This window comes from Lissotriton helveticus, chromosome 2_1 (assembly GCF_964261635.1).
Source record: "Lissotriton helveticus chromosome 2_1, aLisHel1.1, whole genome shotgun sequence".
NCBI classification, from domain to species: domain Eukaryota; kingdom Metazoa; phylum Chordata; class Amphibia; order Caudata; family Salamandridae; genus Lissotriton; species Lissotriton helveticus.
Genome location: NC_136059.1, coordinates 1,998,656,622 through 1,998,672,817, shown reverse-complemented (window position 1 = coordinate 1,998,672,817; position 16,196 = coordinate 1,998,656,622). Strand labels below are relative to the sequence as shown.

Below are 16,196 nucleotides of genomic sequence, written 5' to 3'. Positions count from 1 at the left end.
AACAGACAAAAATCGGAAATAACACTCATTTGTGCAACAAGAAAGTCAAACTCCGCAGCAGGTGCTTTTAAAGCTATTATTTAATTTTTAAATAATCAGCACCCTCCACCCCGACCTCAGCTCCAAGTGCGGGTGAACCACAAGTAAGAAAGGGATCTCTGTCACAAAAGCAGAAACCCACTGAGCTATCCACATACAATACAGTTCTGTAATGGTGGCAGACTTTCTTCATATCAGGCATATTAACCCTCTGCACTAGTTATGGTGAGAGTGAAAACTGCCAGTAGAGAAAACTGTGACCTCCCTCCAGTGGGAACATTAACCACAGGACTTATCAGTGACTTCCACTTAGCAAGTCTCTTAGTGCTGCAAAATTAAAGCCTGCTGCTTCGTACTGTCAAGCAGGGATATTACATCCTTTGAACTAATAAATCAGCGGGCAGCAGGGTTGGCCCGGCTAGTTTGATGCAGTTAGACATTTCTGATTGTCCATCTGCATTGATGTCGTAAATCAGCTGAATGCAGTGTCGGTAATGTACCTCCAGCCCTTCTGGGCTTGCTCAAACGAACAGAAACAGACACGCACACAAAGGATGTGACGGGATGGGGGTAAAATATGTTGCATTCCCTTTTAGTCTTGTGGTTTAGGATCAGAAATGTAAATCGATTAGTCAGTGTCAGCCCTGGCTCTTTCAAAGAGTTATTACATCTGATTGGTAAAGAAATGAAAACGTAGAGAAGTGTGGCTCACCGATTAGAGCGGCAGACCCTGAGGCAGAGGTCTGGCCTGGGACCAGGGTTCAATTCCTGACGTGGCAGGGTCTTGGGCTCAAATGTCCATGGACTCGATAATTCTCGCCTCGTGCCTACTCTAATCATGGGTCCCACTCTGCAACATCTGCTTAATCTCCACAACGGCCCGAAAGCGCTAGGATACCTGTCTTCACCTTGGGGGTGCCCAGTAGGGGGCATCTCACAGGTAAAGCCAGGAAGGGTTCCACAGTGGTATACAGCGCCAGGATGCCTGAAAGGTGATAGTGCGCTTTACAAGTATACATACATTTACATTTACATTCTGTTTTTCCTTTCCGCCCCTTGTCTTCCTCCGTTCCCAATAGCAAGGTGAATATGGCTGGCAAAATATAGTGACGCATTGAAATTTATGATTTACCCCATGACCCACCCTACCTTAAGGGGTAGGGATAGTGAAACTAATTTATTTATTTTTTATTTTATACTCTTGTAGAGCGCCTGAATAGACCCCCGAAGGGGTATCTCCGCGCTGTTGCTGCAAAAGGGGTGTTCTGAAAAGGTGTGCTGCAGTGGTAATATACAGGCAAGACAAGCATCAGTTACTGGGATACAGGTATGTTTTCAAGGTTTTCCGAAAGATCAGGTGACTGTTAAGTGATCTTAGTTCGAGGGGCAGAGAGTTCCAGAGTACTGGTCCGGCATGGGCCAGCGCACGGCCACCCTGTCTGGTCTTCTTTACTCTAGGTACCTGCAGCAGTTGCCGGTTACTGGAGCGTAAGGAACGCTCAGGGATGTAAGGCTGGAAAATTTCAGCCAGGTATTTAGGGCCTTCCCCTATCATACTTTTGTGGATGGTGCATAAAGTTTTAAACTGGACTCGTTTCCTCACTGGAAGCCAGTGGAGTTTGGTCAGCAGGGGGCAGGAGGGAGTCCTCGGTGGAGCATTGAGGACAATCCTCGCTGCTGTATTTTGGATCACCTGTAGTTTATTAAGTTGCTCCTCGTTAGCTCCAAGGAGCAAACCATTACAGTAATCCACCCTGCTGATGACAAGAGCCTGCACAAGCGTTTTCCTGTGATGGTCCGGTAGGTAGGGGAAGACTCGTCTAAGCATCCCAATAGCCCGAAAACAGGTACCGGCAACTTGATTTACATGATCTTTGAATGTAAGTTGCTGATCAAGTAGCACTCCCAGGTTCCTGACCGTACTCTTGGGGATGGGGACAGGGCCTAACTCCAAGGGCCACCAGTCCGATGACCAGTGTGTTGTTGCTTGCCCGAACAACATGACCTCGGTTTTCCCAACGTTACACTGCAGATAATTTGATGACATCCATTCTGCAATTACCCCCCAACTCACAGGACGTTTGAACCATCAGAGCTTGAAATGAACTTGTACTTCTGTCATTGGGGCGCAGCACTCGGCAATGCAAGTAGGGCTATACATATGTCCATATCTTACCTCAGACAGTACCTAGGAGATGTCAAGAGCCACCGCCCACGCCCACCCGTGCCCTCGGCATCCGGATAATGTTCCCAGCCTACCAGTCCTCACAGTTCGCCAAACCTTCCTTACCCCAAATGTTCCGAAGTCATAGGTGTCACATGAGGCAGCAGGTCATCCTCCATCTCGTGTTCTGTCTCTGTTTGGACTGTGCTGCAGCTCTCTTCCTCTATGACCAGGCATCTCCATCTGTTATTGTTAAGGATGCCACTGCTTAGTTTGACCTCTGCAACCATCTTCGCTTGCTCTGACTTCATCTGTTCTTTGGTTTGGGAGACCACAGCTTTTTTTCTGTCATTCCTGCGTTGCAAGGACACCAGCTTCCAGCTTTCATCAGACCACAGTCTGCGATGTTCAAGCCATAGCCCTGCTTCCTGTAGCACTGTCAAGAAGTGAATCTTCCACCCTGTACTACTCGTAGCTTTGCAAGGTACAGTAACACATACTTGAGGTCCAACTGTAGCAGCACCCTCTTGACTGGGACAAATGTTCCTTTCTGTCTAAGAACTAGGTTGGTATAGTCTGGGTACAGGTTCACTTCCTGTCCATCATTCCTCCAGTGCCCATGTTTCCTTGCTGCTTGAAAAATGATGTACTCCAGTGGCGTAGCTAGGGGGGTGAGCGGAGGGGACCGCCCCAGGCGGCACTGTTTTGGGGACGGCTCGCACGCGGCACTGAGGACCTTGAACATTTTGTATGGGATAGTTAGCAGCTAGTGGGTGGTTGTTTCTCCTTTGATTAGGGGGCCCCCCAACTTCTGCTGCTAGAGTCACTGCTAGCTGAATCTCTTCTGTTTGCATCGCTACTTTCATCAAAGGAGTAACTAGTTTTGTTGGACGTATAGTCTGCCTTCAAATAAGGATATACTTTTTCCTTATCAAATCTGTTAATTTCCTTTTGTAGCTTGCTGACCTTCTGTTTCATCAGGAATTCCTTGAGTTCAGCTATCTTGTTATTGAGTTCAGTCAATTTGGATTTAAACAGGGTCGCCTGAATCGTGGTTTTAATGGCTCCCTCTGCCACTTGTATTTTAATGAGGAGAGTGTCAGCCATCCTTCTTGCCGTGTTAATAATTAGAATAAGTAAGTTCCTGGTGCATTTCCACGCCACCAGAGACCACTCCTTCTTGAAGACTGCATCGTCAAGGAACAGCCTAGGGAAGTTTTTAACTATCAGACCATTAGGTGCGATATTGGCCCTCAAATACTCTCTCATCATTGCACCGTGGAGTGTGATTTTGAGCCATGCCCTCTTCATATTAGTGAGGGTTGTCCAATCCTCGGATGATGTTCCTGAGTTAGTGGGACCTTATCCCCCTAAGATGGAGGGCGTATTCCTAAGAATTTCTGCGGCTATCTCATCGCCGAAGCTGAGACCTGGGTTATCGTTCATTATGAATAGTATCACAGGGGATGTTGTAAAACTTTAAAAAATATGAAAAGAACTGTAACGTGAGTCCCAAGGAATAGGCCAAAAAGAGTAACTAACTCTCTGGTAACCTGGGTCGTCCCACGGGAATGCCTGTGCAATGGTATGTCAACAATACAGGGGACAGGAAGGGCTTGATATAGGTCCAACGTACATGCCCTCCTGGGCTCCAGTCAGTCACACTACAAAAAGTGGGGATCATACTACTGGAAGCCGCCCCCCGGCACTAATAGTGGTGGGGGGAGACTTCAGCCTTTCACTAGATACATATTTGATAGAATGAGCTTAAGGGTTGAAGGGAAGGTGACAAAGAGAAGCTATAGGGATTTGTAAAAGCAATGGGACTGTGTGACGAACAGGGGTATTTATTCTACTCCAGGGCACACAATATGCACTTGAGACTGGATTATTTTTTCACTATGAGCAACTTACTCTCTAGATTTAGCAAGGACGAATATTTAGCATGGGGAGTTTGTGACCAAGCAGCCCTACGAACTACACTGTCCGCAGGAAACAGCCTTTACGACGAAACTGTTAGAACGCATGCCTTTACATCGCATTTCGTTGCAACGCAAAAGGTGTGCAGCAGTGGGTAGAAGGTGCTGGATTTAAGTCCAACACCTTCCTGTCCGCTAATAAGATGAAACCGCACGGGTTGTGGAAGATGGAACATGGCACCTATCTAATCAAAAGGAGGTGAAATGTTTAGGCAAAGACTCCGAACATTATTTTGAGAGAAATAAAGCCACAGTGCAGAGTCCTGTTGTATTTTGGAAGGCGCACTAGGCCACTAAAAGGGACATTATCATATAGAGGAAATTAGAGACAGGAGGAAAGACGTGGTATGCTGGATACTTTAGAAAGGGAACTGTCCTAGCTAGAGCGGGAACACGCCAAAAATCCCCACACCTCATAGGATGAGGGTGATGGATCTTCAAAGGGCCGAAAACCAAATGGTAGTAAACCATAAGGCCAAGATATCCTATCTAGCGAAGCAAAAAAGGATATATGATGGGGTAATAAGGCTGGTAAACTGCTGACGTAGATTGGGAGTAGAGAAAGGGAAAGAATGTCTATTAGAGAAGTAGTGGTAGACATAGGGAGCACGGTGAGAGGAAGTAGGGAGATAGAGGAGGAATTTGCCAGACACCTGGAAATCTTTTATGATACGCACCTGCAAGCCCCTGAACAAGAGGTGCTAGCCTTTATAAATGAGTATCCCATAAGGCGGCTGAACAGACGTCGCTCCCATGAACTGGATGTGGACATCTGAATGGAGGAGGTATCCACAATCATGGATCAGATGCAATTGGGAAAAGCGCCGGGACTGAATGGATTCCAGATTGAATTCAGAAACTGAATAGGTGGACGGCGGCCCTTCTACATGCTGTCTTCTTTAGAGCATTCCAAGAGGGGAAACTGCCGGATGATATGCGCTCGGCGACGGTGGTGCTTATCCCGAAGGCAGGGAAGCCCAGAGATAGGTGGGAATCATATAGGCCCATATCACTGATAATGCAGACATTAAGATCCTGGCCAAACTCCTAACAAACAGACTGAGAACTGTGATATCGGAGGTGGTGCACCTGGACCAGAATGGGTTTATACTAGGCTGCTCTACAAAAAAGAATCTGAGACCACTGCACAACAACAGTGCAACAACAGGCGACTCATTGGTGGGAGGAATAATAACTTCACTGGGCGCAAATAAGGCTTTTGATTCAGTAGAGTGGACATATCTTTTCAGGTTACTGGCCACAAAGGGGTTCGTCCCTAAGTATATTAGATGGGTTCACCTACTGTACGACAGGCCGTGCGGGTCAATGGGAACACATCCCTGGAATTCAGACTCCAAAGGGACATGCGCCAAAGGTATCCACTCTCAACAGTGTTTTTTGCGCTAGCAATAGTGGTCCTGGCAGAGTGGGTCAGAATAAATGTGCAGGTTTGGGCCTGGCCTGGGAGCAGCGAAAGAGATGAATACATAGCTCTGTATGCCAAATACATCCTATTATATTTGACAAACATGGGTCAGACACTAGAATGGCTGGGGGATATTTTTCGCATATTTGGAGGCCTTTCCGGATTTGCCATAAACTGGGATAAGACACTAATGTTCTTGATGGGGAGCTGGCACTGGGGAGAAGTGCTCACTCTGCCACTATGGGTTGAGACAGAACAATTCAAATATCTGGAAATCTGTATCACCAAGAATGTGGGCTCACCTTTCGAAGGCAAACCTAGGAGCCCTTAGTAAAAAAGACTAAAGCAGGACATGAATCATTGGCAGGTATTCCTGCTCTCGTTATTAGAGAAGGCGGCGATGTTTAAATGGTGCCTTTCCCCAGGTTTTTGTGCGTCCTCCCAATCAGCCCACACAAGATTCCGGACAGTTTTTTCACTAGAGGAGACATGCTCATGAGAAACCTGCTTTGAGCTGGGGGACTACCACATATTTCATTGAGGGTCCTGGATAGATCTAAATACGAGGGAAACATATCTCTACATAACGTTCAGAGATACTATGAAGCTGCACAAAAGAGCGCAGTCAATGGCCGGGCATATGCAGATTGGGAGGACACAGCACTCCAGCAGGACAGGATAGGAATGGGGGACAGGAGCTACCTACAGCATGCTCTGTATGGGGGCAAATTGCTGCCAGAGACTAGCCCAGCTACGGGGACAGTGGTTTAAATATGCAAATGACTGGGATAGCACTGCAGACTGACCCTGAAAACGCCTCTGTGGGAGGGTGCCAGGTTGCGCCCAGTGGGGCCTCTTAATGAATTTTAGGGATGGGACAATATTGGCCTGTCTACACTGACAGATGTATGGAACGAAAACGGGGTTGTCCCCTTTTCCTTCTTAAGGAAGGAATATCGGATGTCAGAGAGACAATGGCTGAGATACACCCTTAGAGAATATATATCTCAGGAGGAGGAAACTCAGGAAGACTCTCCGCTTAAAGGAAGGCTGCTGGCGGGACGGGCCGATAGGAAACTGATTTCGCTGGCATACATTATGATGAGGAATACGCAAATCCCTCTGTTAAAACTAGGGGACTCCTGGGAACAAGACCTGGGAGAAGTAGATGAGAAAGACTGGAATGGAGGCTCTTGAATTCCCGGCGGTAGTGGCACTAAAAGCGAGTTTCTGCCTGATGCATCTAAAAAGCACACACCGGGCCTGCTACACATGCACTTTGCTATGCAAGATAGGCAGGACAACTTGCCTCTAAGGCTGCGTTGAGGAGGGCACACTTATGCAGACACTCTCGAGCTGCCCCACCTGCAAGACTACTGGGAGATGGTTATGGGCTCCTTGGTGGAGTCTACGGAGTTACCCCTGGAACTGCAACCTAGAATGGCATTGATGGGGACCTGGGGACTGGTGGACTATCGCCGCTACCAGAAGCTGCTGGTGAATTTACTCTGTATGGTGGCAAAACAAGATATTGCCCAGAATTGTGGCACTGGGACCCCTCCAGCCCCAAACATGGGAGGTAGGAATGGAATACTGTACAATTATGGAAAAGGAAGTATACAACGAAAGAGGATGACCGGAAAAGTTTGAAAAGATTTGGGGAAGGTGAGACGCAGGAGCAGGCTGAAGAGGATGTACAGATACATATCATACTGACAAGGTTTCTCTTTACGCATTCCAATCTGAAATCGTTTTTATATTGTGGTTGTATTGTTATGCTGCTGGAGGTTCTGCTTACTTAACTGGGGAATTTTAATTGTGTCACTCGTTTTTTTAAATTTACATCCGATTTTAATTGGTGTCTTGCTGCTTTGCTTACGGAGTGTGTTATACACCTTGCCTCACAGCCTATCGGCATATAGGGCTTGCGGCCTTCTTGACAGTGCTGTTATACTTTTGCGAGCAGCGCTTGAGCTGTCGCACGCTGCGTGCTGCCAAATTAAACCCTATTTAATGGGCTTTGTTGGACGCGCAGCGGGCGCGCCTAAGGCAAGCCCGTCTGCGCCCGTCAGCTCCAAGTCAGCGGCCATGGCCTGTTATGCTGCCCGATGCATGACCACTGAGAGGGCTCTTGACCAGCTATCGGGTGACTTTCTTGGATCACTTCGGCCTCCTCCTTGCCCTCCTTACTGCTGCAGTCTTCTGTCTCTTAGAGCGGACTTTCACTGCTCTGCTTGTGGTTTTTGCTCCCAGACAAGAGCTCCTGTTGCTCAATTCTCAAACGTTAAGGCTGCTCTGATAAATGCCAGATCAGTGAGGAAACACCAGGCTGTGGTTTTTGAACTAATCGTGGACAACTCCTTATATTTGTTGTGACGGAGACTTGGCTAGATGCCACATCTAACCCAATTGTTGCGTTGGCCACCCCTGTTGGTTTTAAGTTTTGTAGGGTGGATCTCCCTGTTGGTAGAGGAAGTGGTGTAGCTATCTTATACAGGGATAACTGGATTTGTCACAGTGAAGTTACCAGTGTATGGAACGGGTGTGAGGCTCTGGATTTTATTATCCACTTCTCGGATCATTTTACCCTGGGTGGCTTTCTTCTCTATCGCCTACCTGGCCCAGCTAGTGCTTTTCCTAAATCTTGTGGGGATGCCATAGCCAAGCGCTCACTGTGTTTTTCCCATTTTATGGTTCTAGGCCATGTGAATCTACATCTTGATCAACACGATGTCAAAGACTCAGTGTATTTCCTTGACTCCCTCCAACTTGCTCACCTTTCTCAATGGGTCTCCCATCCTACTCATCAGGGCGGCCATATTTTAGACCCCATCTGTTCCAACTTGCCTGTGATGATGGACGAACCCTCCCCGATCTCCTGGTCGGACCACTTTCTCATTGGTTTTTCCTAGGAGATCACTCGGCTAGCTCAGCCCTCTCGTTCCATCCGTCCTCCGACATTCAGTAAAATTGATCCTTTTCAATTTAAGATCTCCTTGGCTGCTTCTAGGCCCCCCCCCTCAGCAAGAGTGTGACCGGGTTTACAAACTTGATAGCTGACTTCACTATCGTGGCTTCGCCCTCCTAAACTTGCTAGGGAATCTCCATCTAAACCTTGGTTCCTACCGGAGCTTAAAACCTCGAAACATGAGTGCAATGTCCTGGAGAGGGCTTGGCGTTCCAGCTGCTAGTGCCCTCTGCCAAAGCATTTGTTGAGAGCCAAACAAAAAAGCTATTATGCCGCCATCGCGGCAGCAAAAAGCCAATACTTTACATCACGCATCGACCAGGCTAATAACAACTCTAAGGAAATCTTTTCAATTGTGAAAAGCTTCTCGACCCCACTGGCATTGGCGTGTTCTTCTCCTGTCTCAGAGGCCTGGTGTAATACTCTGGCCAGGTTTTTTCTGGACAAAATTTGCGCCATTCAAGCCACGTTTGCCACCTGTGCTTTAACACCTGTGCCCTGTATCTCTGTTCGGCCTTCGACTGATCCTTCGCACAATTTTTCTTCTTTTTTGCCCGTAGATTTACCTTGCTCCCTCAAAATTTTGAAGGCTCTGAAATCGGGCCTACATATCCCTGTGCATCCAGACTCTTGGCCTCTGTTTCAGATTGTATTAACCCGAAGGTCAATCGGATCATTAACATGTCGCTGCAGGAGGCCCTCATTCCGTCATCCTGGAAGCAGGCGAAAGTTCTTCCCTCCTCAAAAAACCATCTCTGGACCCATCTATTCCTGGAAACTTCCACCCCATCGTGTTGCTCCCCAGCCTGGCCAAGATCTGTGAAAAGGTGGTTACTAACCAACTCACCGAGTACGTAGAGACCTTTGGCCTGCTCCATCCGGCGCAATCGGGGTTCCAGGCAGCCCACCGCACAGAGTCTGCTCTATTGGAGGTGACTGAGGCAATTCGAGAGTGCCTTGATGCTGGCGGGAGTGCTGCTCTGGTCATGCTGGACCTCTCTGCAGCCTTTGATACTGTGCCTCATGCCTTCTGCTGGATCGTCTCCTCTAGACCAGAGTTTCCGGGGCCGTGTGGGAATGGATTAGGTCCTTCTTGGAGAGCCGCTCTCAGCAGGATTGGATTCCACCGTGTGCCTCTGCTCCTCAAGCGGTGGTGAGAGAGGGGAAGTGGAGGCCCTTTTTGAGCCCCCTTCAAGGGTGTGGCCACGTTCACTGTGATCTGGAGAACCGTCTCAATCAGGCACTGAGAAAGGAGGAACAATAAAATGAAATGACGACTTTTCACGTTGGAGTGGCACGTTTATTTTCACAAACACATGTATATCAATAAGGCATATTGCTAAAGAACACTCTTTAAGAAAACCTGGCTTCACTCTGCCAGAAAATATGCAAGATATCAATTGTTTCTAAAATACTGCGATGCAAACAGAAGTGACTATCCACTAAAATATGACTTTCAGTGTAAAATGGAAGTTTTAAGAAGACATTAAAACCTGTTCAAGAAAATACTTTGTCTTCACACAACTTTCCTGAAGAGAACCATCACTGCAGGTTTAAGCATTTTAGCAAGAATAAAATAACAGAGGCTAAGATTCTTAAAAAAGCACAATTGAATTTTAGCTGGATTATACAGAGTACATTACTATCAGGCCTAGTGCCTTAAAGCACCTACCTAGGGAGAAGATCCCTAGAGGATCTAATGCTAAAAAGATACCTAAAAATGCAAGGAATTGGGTATGGATGAAAAAGCACTTGGTAAGTTGAGATAATTAAGAGAGTTTAAGATGTTATCTTATCCGGGAGGTCATCACCTGATAGAGTAGGTTTTGTTAGTCCCAAATCAGATAGTCGGTCGACTGGAGAACCACCAAAAGACAGCTTGGAGAGTTCTGGCTTCTGATTGTGATGCTGAATCTTTTATACCTGAAATTACAGAACTGACACTGTCCTGACGTACTTTCTGGCGCAGGTGGCCTGACCGCATTGTCCTAGGACAGTGGGGGTGGTCAGGTGTCCTAACGGTTGGTAGGCCATGCTTGACCGCAGAACATAAACAAAGATCATTTTGTATTGTGCATTCGGGGGAACATAGGTAAGGATGACGGAAGGGTCTGGGACGATGGGAAACTCTGGTACCACTATGTTATTGATCGAACGCAGGTCGTGAACCAAACGCCATTGATTGGTCTTATTTTTTCGAACAGGAAAAAGGCACGTGTTACAGGGCGATACACAGGGGTATATGACTCCCTGATCTAGCAGGGCCTGTATAGTAGGGGCAATGCCTTCTTCTGCTTCCTTAGAAAGTGGGTACTGTTTAATTCTGGGTAGAATAGCGCCTGGTTTCAGTGTTATTTTAAATGGTGTGGCAGAACGAATGAGGCCTACATCATTGGGACCAGTAGTCCACAAATGCGGCGGGACTTGTGCCAAGTCTGCTACACGCACTGAATCATATTTTGGTGGGGCAATGGGTGTTCTCTTTTCCACTGTCACCGAGAGGGGTACTTCATACTCATAGACAATCTCTGTTATGGGATATTCATCAGGATCACCAAAGAGCTGTTCATCTGAAATGACTCTCACTTGGTGTCCGGGCTCGATGAAAATTACACAGGCCCAGGAGCGCATATTGTCGTCTCCTGCTATGAATGCCCCGTATGTAGGTGTAATGTGAAGAGCATGTATGCCTAGGATCATGCTTTTGTCCGATATCTGGTAGTGCTGGGACTGTGGGCGAAAGAGAAATTCCTTCGGGAGCTGGACAATGCGCTGGTGCAGTTCAGGTGTGTTGGCTACAATGATGTGAACCGCGGCGGAGAACGCTTGCTCATCCACAGGGCGAGCCTTTATTTGCTCCTTCAAAGAAGAGTCAAAAGTGAGTGCCATCATCCGTGCTAGGGGTGTGCCTGGTATAGAACAAACCATTGTTCCGCTCTCGTGGAAGTGAATGGTCATGTTTAATTTTGCCATGAGGTCTCTCCCTAAAAGGTTAACTGGAGAGTGTGGCGAGTAAAGCAGTTGTTGCTCCAGCACACGATCTCCTATTTGTAGGGGTACTGGCTTGGTGAATGGAACCCTTGCTATTGCCCCAGAGAATCCCTGTATGTCCGCTACTTGATCAGAAATAGGCAGATGTCCGCCTGTAATGCAGGAGTACGTGGCGCCTGTGTCAATGAGGAAGCTATATGTTTTGTTATTTATCGTGACCAGGACGGTGGGGTCATCTTCACCGCTCATGATGCATGATAAAACTGGGCACACAAGAGTTGTCTGTGGGCTGTCCTAGCAAGTGTATCCTCCAGCTTGGTATTGTTGGATGGTGCCCTGTGTGAAAGGATTGTTGGGAGTAATCACTACTCCTCCTTGGGGTGTAGTGTTTTGGGCTTGGGACACCATTTGGTACGTGGATACTTGCTGTTGCGGCTGCATGGGGGCTTGCATCTGCTGCGGCAGCATAGGGGCTTGCATCTGCTGCGGCAGCATAGGGGCTTGCATCTGCTGCGGCAGCATAGGGGCTTGCATCTGCTGCGGCAGCATAGGGGCTTGCTGTGGGGCAGGTTGGGCATAGGCATACAATATCTGGGGCTGTTGTGAATACATCTGTTGTTGTTGTTGGAGTTGTTGTGGTGCTTGCTGGATGGGGCCCATGGGTTGTTGGCCTTGCTCTCGAAGCCTAGTACGACATTCTCCTAGCATGTGGCCTGGTTTGTGACAATAAAAACAGGTGCATGACCCTGCCTGTAGTGGGGCCCTTTGCTGTCCCATTCCATTTCCTCTTCCCTGCATGCCTGTATTTCTGTTGGAGTTATTTCTGTCATTGCTGTAATACTGTTGTTGGTCATTCCCGTACGCAGGTAGTGGTGCCACGTACTGCACAGAAGGCTGTTGTTGTACGTACTGCACTGTGGGTGGTTGTTGGGCCTGTATATACTGTACTGCTGGCTGTGGTTGTGCCTGTACATACTGTACTGCTGGTTGGGGTGGGGTCTGCACATACTGTACGGCTGACTGTGTTTGTTGTTGTGCCTGTGTCTGCACATATTGTATTTACAAAAAGGGGTGGTGAGGGACAGAGTCAATTCTTACACTGGGAAGGAAACAAGCTTCCGGGGACCGGTTTCTGGCATTACAGCCGTCTTCGCTCATTGCACCATCCCAGTTTCAGAACCTGGCTGTATGCAAATTAGTCTGTCCCTGGCCCAGTGCATCATGGGAACAGGGCAGACCAGACTACAAAAGCCAATTCTTACACTGGGAAGGAAACAAGCTTCCGGGGACCGGTTTCTGGCATTACAGCCGTCTTCGGCCCGGCTTGCTTGAATCCTGATGGTGCAATGAGCAAGGGACTCATGTCTGAGTATGCCCTTCCACGCTTAGGGTGGACAAAAATATTTACAAAAAGGGGTGGTGAGGGACAGAGTCTCTGAATTAAGCAGAATACTCTCACCCAGTCAAGAGATCAGGGCTAGATCCAACACCGTTTTTTAGCTCATTGCACCATCCCAGTTTCAGAACCTGGCTGTATGCAAATTAGTCTGTCCCTGGCCCAGTGCATCATGGAAACAGGGCAGACCAGACTACAAAAGCCAATTCTTACACTGGGAAGGAAACAAGCTTCCGGGGACCGGTTTCTGGCATTACAGCCGTCTTCGGCCCGGCTTGCTTGAATCCTGATGGTGCAATGAGCAAGGGACTCATGTCTGAGTATGCCCTTCCACGCTTAGGGTGGACAAAAATATTTACAAAAAGGGGTGGTGAGGGACAGAGTCTCTGAATTAAGCAGAATACTCTCACCCAGTCAAGAGATCAGGGCTAGATCCAACACCGTTTTTTAGCTCATTGCACCATCCCAGTTTCAGAACCTGGCTGTATGCAAATTAGTCTGTCCCTGGCCCAGTGCATCATGGGAACAGGGCAGACCTGACTACAAAAGCCTATTCTTACACTGGGAAGGAAACAAGCTTCCGGGGACCGGTTTCTGGCATTACAGCCGTCTTCGGCCCGGCTTGCTTGAATCCTGATGGTGCAATGAGCAAGGGACTCATGTCTGAGTATGCCCTTCCACGCTTAGGGTGGACAAAAATATTTACAAAAAGGGGTGGTGAGGGACAGAGTCTCTGAATTAAGCAGAATACTCTCACCCAGTCAAGAGATCAGGGCTAGATCCAACACCGTTTTTTAGCTCATTGCACCATCCCAGTTTCAGAACCTGGCTGTATGCAAATTAGTCTGTCCCTGGCCCAGTGCATCATGGGAACAGGGCAGACCGGACTACAAAAGCCAATTCTTACACTGGGAAGGAAACAAGCTTCCGGGGACCGGTTTCTGGCATTACAGCCGTCTTCGGCCCGGCTTGCTTGAATCCTGATGGTGCAATGAGCAAGGGACTCATGTCTGAGTATGCCCTTCCACGCTTAGGGTGGACAAAAATATTTACAAAAAGGGGTGGTGAGGGACAGAGTCTCTGAATTAAGCAGAATACTCTCACCCAGTCAAGAGATCAGGGCTAGATCCAACACCGTTTTTTAGCTCATTGCACCATCCCAGTTTCAGAACCTGGCTGTATGCAAATTAGTCTGTCCCTGGCCCAGTGCATCATGGGAACAGGGCAGACCAGACTACAAAAGCCAATTCTTACACTGGGAAGGAAACAAGCTTCCGGGGACCGGTTTCTGGCATTACAGCCGTCTTTGGCCCGGCTTGCTTGAATCCTGATGGTGCAATGAGCAAGGGACTCATGTCTGAGTATGCACTTCCACGCTTAGGGTGGACAAAAATATTTACAAAAAGGGGTGGTGAGGGACAGAGTCTCTGAATTAAGCAGAATACTCTCACCCAGTCAAGAGATCAGGGCTAGATCCAACACCATTTTTTAGCTCATTGCACCATCCCAGTTTCAGAACCTGGCTGTATGCAAATTAGTCTGTCCCTGGCCCAGTGCATCATGGGAACAGGGCAGACCAGACTACAAAAGCCAATTCTTACACTGGGAAGGAAACAAGCTTCCGGGGACCGGTTTCTGGCATTACAGCCGTCTTCGGCCCGGCTTGATTGAATCCTGATGCACATATTGTATGGCAGGCTGCTGCACTTGTGGTGGGGTAGACTGGGTATTGGTGGCAAGGGCATTTTGAGCGGCCTGTGGAAAGGTAGTAACTGCTGTCATTTGGCTGACAGGTGCGGCCAACATGACAGTGTTTAGGGCGTCTTTTTTCTTATTAAGCTTCTGCTGTACCAATTTTGCAGCTGCATTCTCTATAGCTAGCTGTCTACTTTTTTCCTGTTCTATTTTCTTTTTGCAGAAATGTATGATGTGGCCTTGGATCTCAGGCCATGCTTTTGCCTCCACGGCTACTACGCCATCTAATTTTTCCTGCACTTCATCAGGCAGTCCTCTTTTTACCATGTGGTTAAAAAGCCTGCTGTTTCCTCCAGTTGTATTCCAGGAGTCACCTAACTCCTGGTGCCATTTTTCTTTCATCCTGGAAATAAAGTTAATCGGGTCCTCGTTTGTTTGCATTGTCAGTGACATGAGAGACCCAATATCTGGAACATCAGGGTACTTTAGCCGCAATTTAGTCCAGACTGCCGCCCTTATTTTATCAAATGGTTCTCCATCGTACTGGGTATCGTTCATAGTTATTAACCCTCTACTGATACTTTTGAAAATTTCTTCTGCTTCTCCTCCCATGAGGGAGATGAGCAAACTTTTCATATCGCCTATCCCTATGGTGGTGCCTGTAGTATTTTTCTCTTGGGCCACTATCCATTTGCTTGCACCCTCCATGAGGGGCGGGAGGTTCTTTTTAATGGCTTCCTTCTCTGCGTATGACCAACAGTTGTAAACTGGGGGGTCTTTGGCTCTTTATATAAAAGTGGTATCTGGCGGGTAATTCCTGCACCTTGATGCTTTGGTCTGGTGGGGTCGTACTGTCTGGCATATTTCTGCCAAATTTTGAGACTGGCCCGCATGTAGGCATAGTTCCAATCCTCATCCCCTAGACCTTGCAGGATACATTCTACTGCAGTGGCCATGTGCTGAGGTTCGAAAGACCCTTCTCTTGGCCAGGGGAGCATCTGCGGAGCCAAAGACTCTGTCCATCCGGCCAGATCGTCTGTGAAAGGGTTGACAGCATAATCTGACTCCTCACCTAGTGTCACTATTTCATTGGGTGTTAGGCCATCGTCTCGCAGGGCACATGGTCTGCTGAGGAACATGCCATTACCCTTGTTTGCTCGAGTGTTGCGCATAGAAGCGGTGCCAGTGACATCATACTTGATGTCCACTGGGCGTCCGTGTGTTCCCAATACTCTAAGATTTACTACCTCTGTGGTCTTAGTCCTCCGTCTCCCGCCTGTATCCCCTGAATTTGGGAATGCCTGATGTTGGTAGAATGGGTTTGTCGATGTATTTGTCACCTTTGTGGCGTGTGGCTGGCTGGAGGAATTTGTCATGGCTGTGACGGGTGGTGGGGCAAACGGATCTACCACAGGTGCAGTATGTTGTGATGGTATGTCTGGGGGTGTGGAGTGGACCTGTCCTGTCATGGTAGTCGTGTGTGTGTGGTCTGGCGCAGTTGTCTGATGGCAAGGGGAGGGGGACCTATGGTACTGTAC

The 16,196-nt window shown here is 48.0% G+C and overlaps 1 protein-coding gene across 3 annotated transcripts in view; it reads left to right on the top strand.

Annotated features, from left to right (window-relative positions):
* Positions 1–16,196, top strand: part of LOC144819003 (lecithin retinol acyltransferase-like) — a 1,051,137-nt gene that overhangs the window by 69,685 nt on the left and 965,256 nt on the right. Inside the window, exon 1 of one of the 3 annotated variants that reach the window (XR_013607192.1) lies at positions 1,251–1,366. The exons of the other annotated variants lie outside the window; for them this stretch is intronic. The gene's annotated coding sequence lies outside the window, so the exon portion shown is untranslated. Of the gene's footprint in view, positions 1–1,250; positions 1,367–16,196 lie in introns of those variants that run through there. 3 annotated transcript variants of the gene reach the window in all.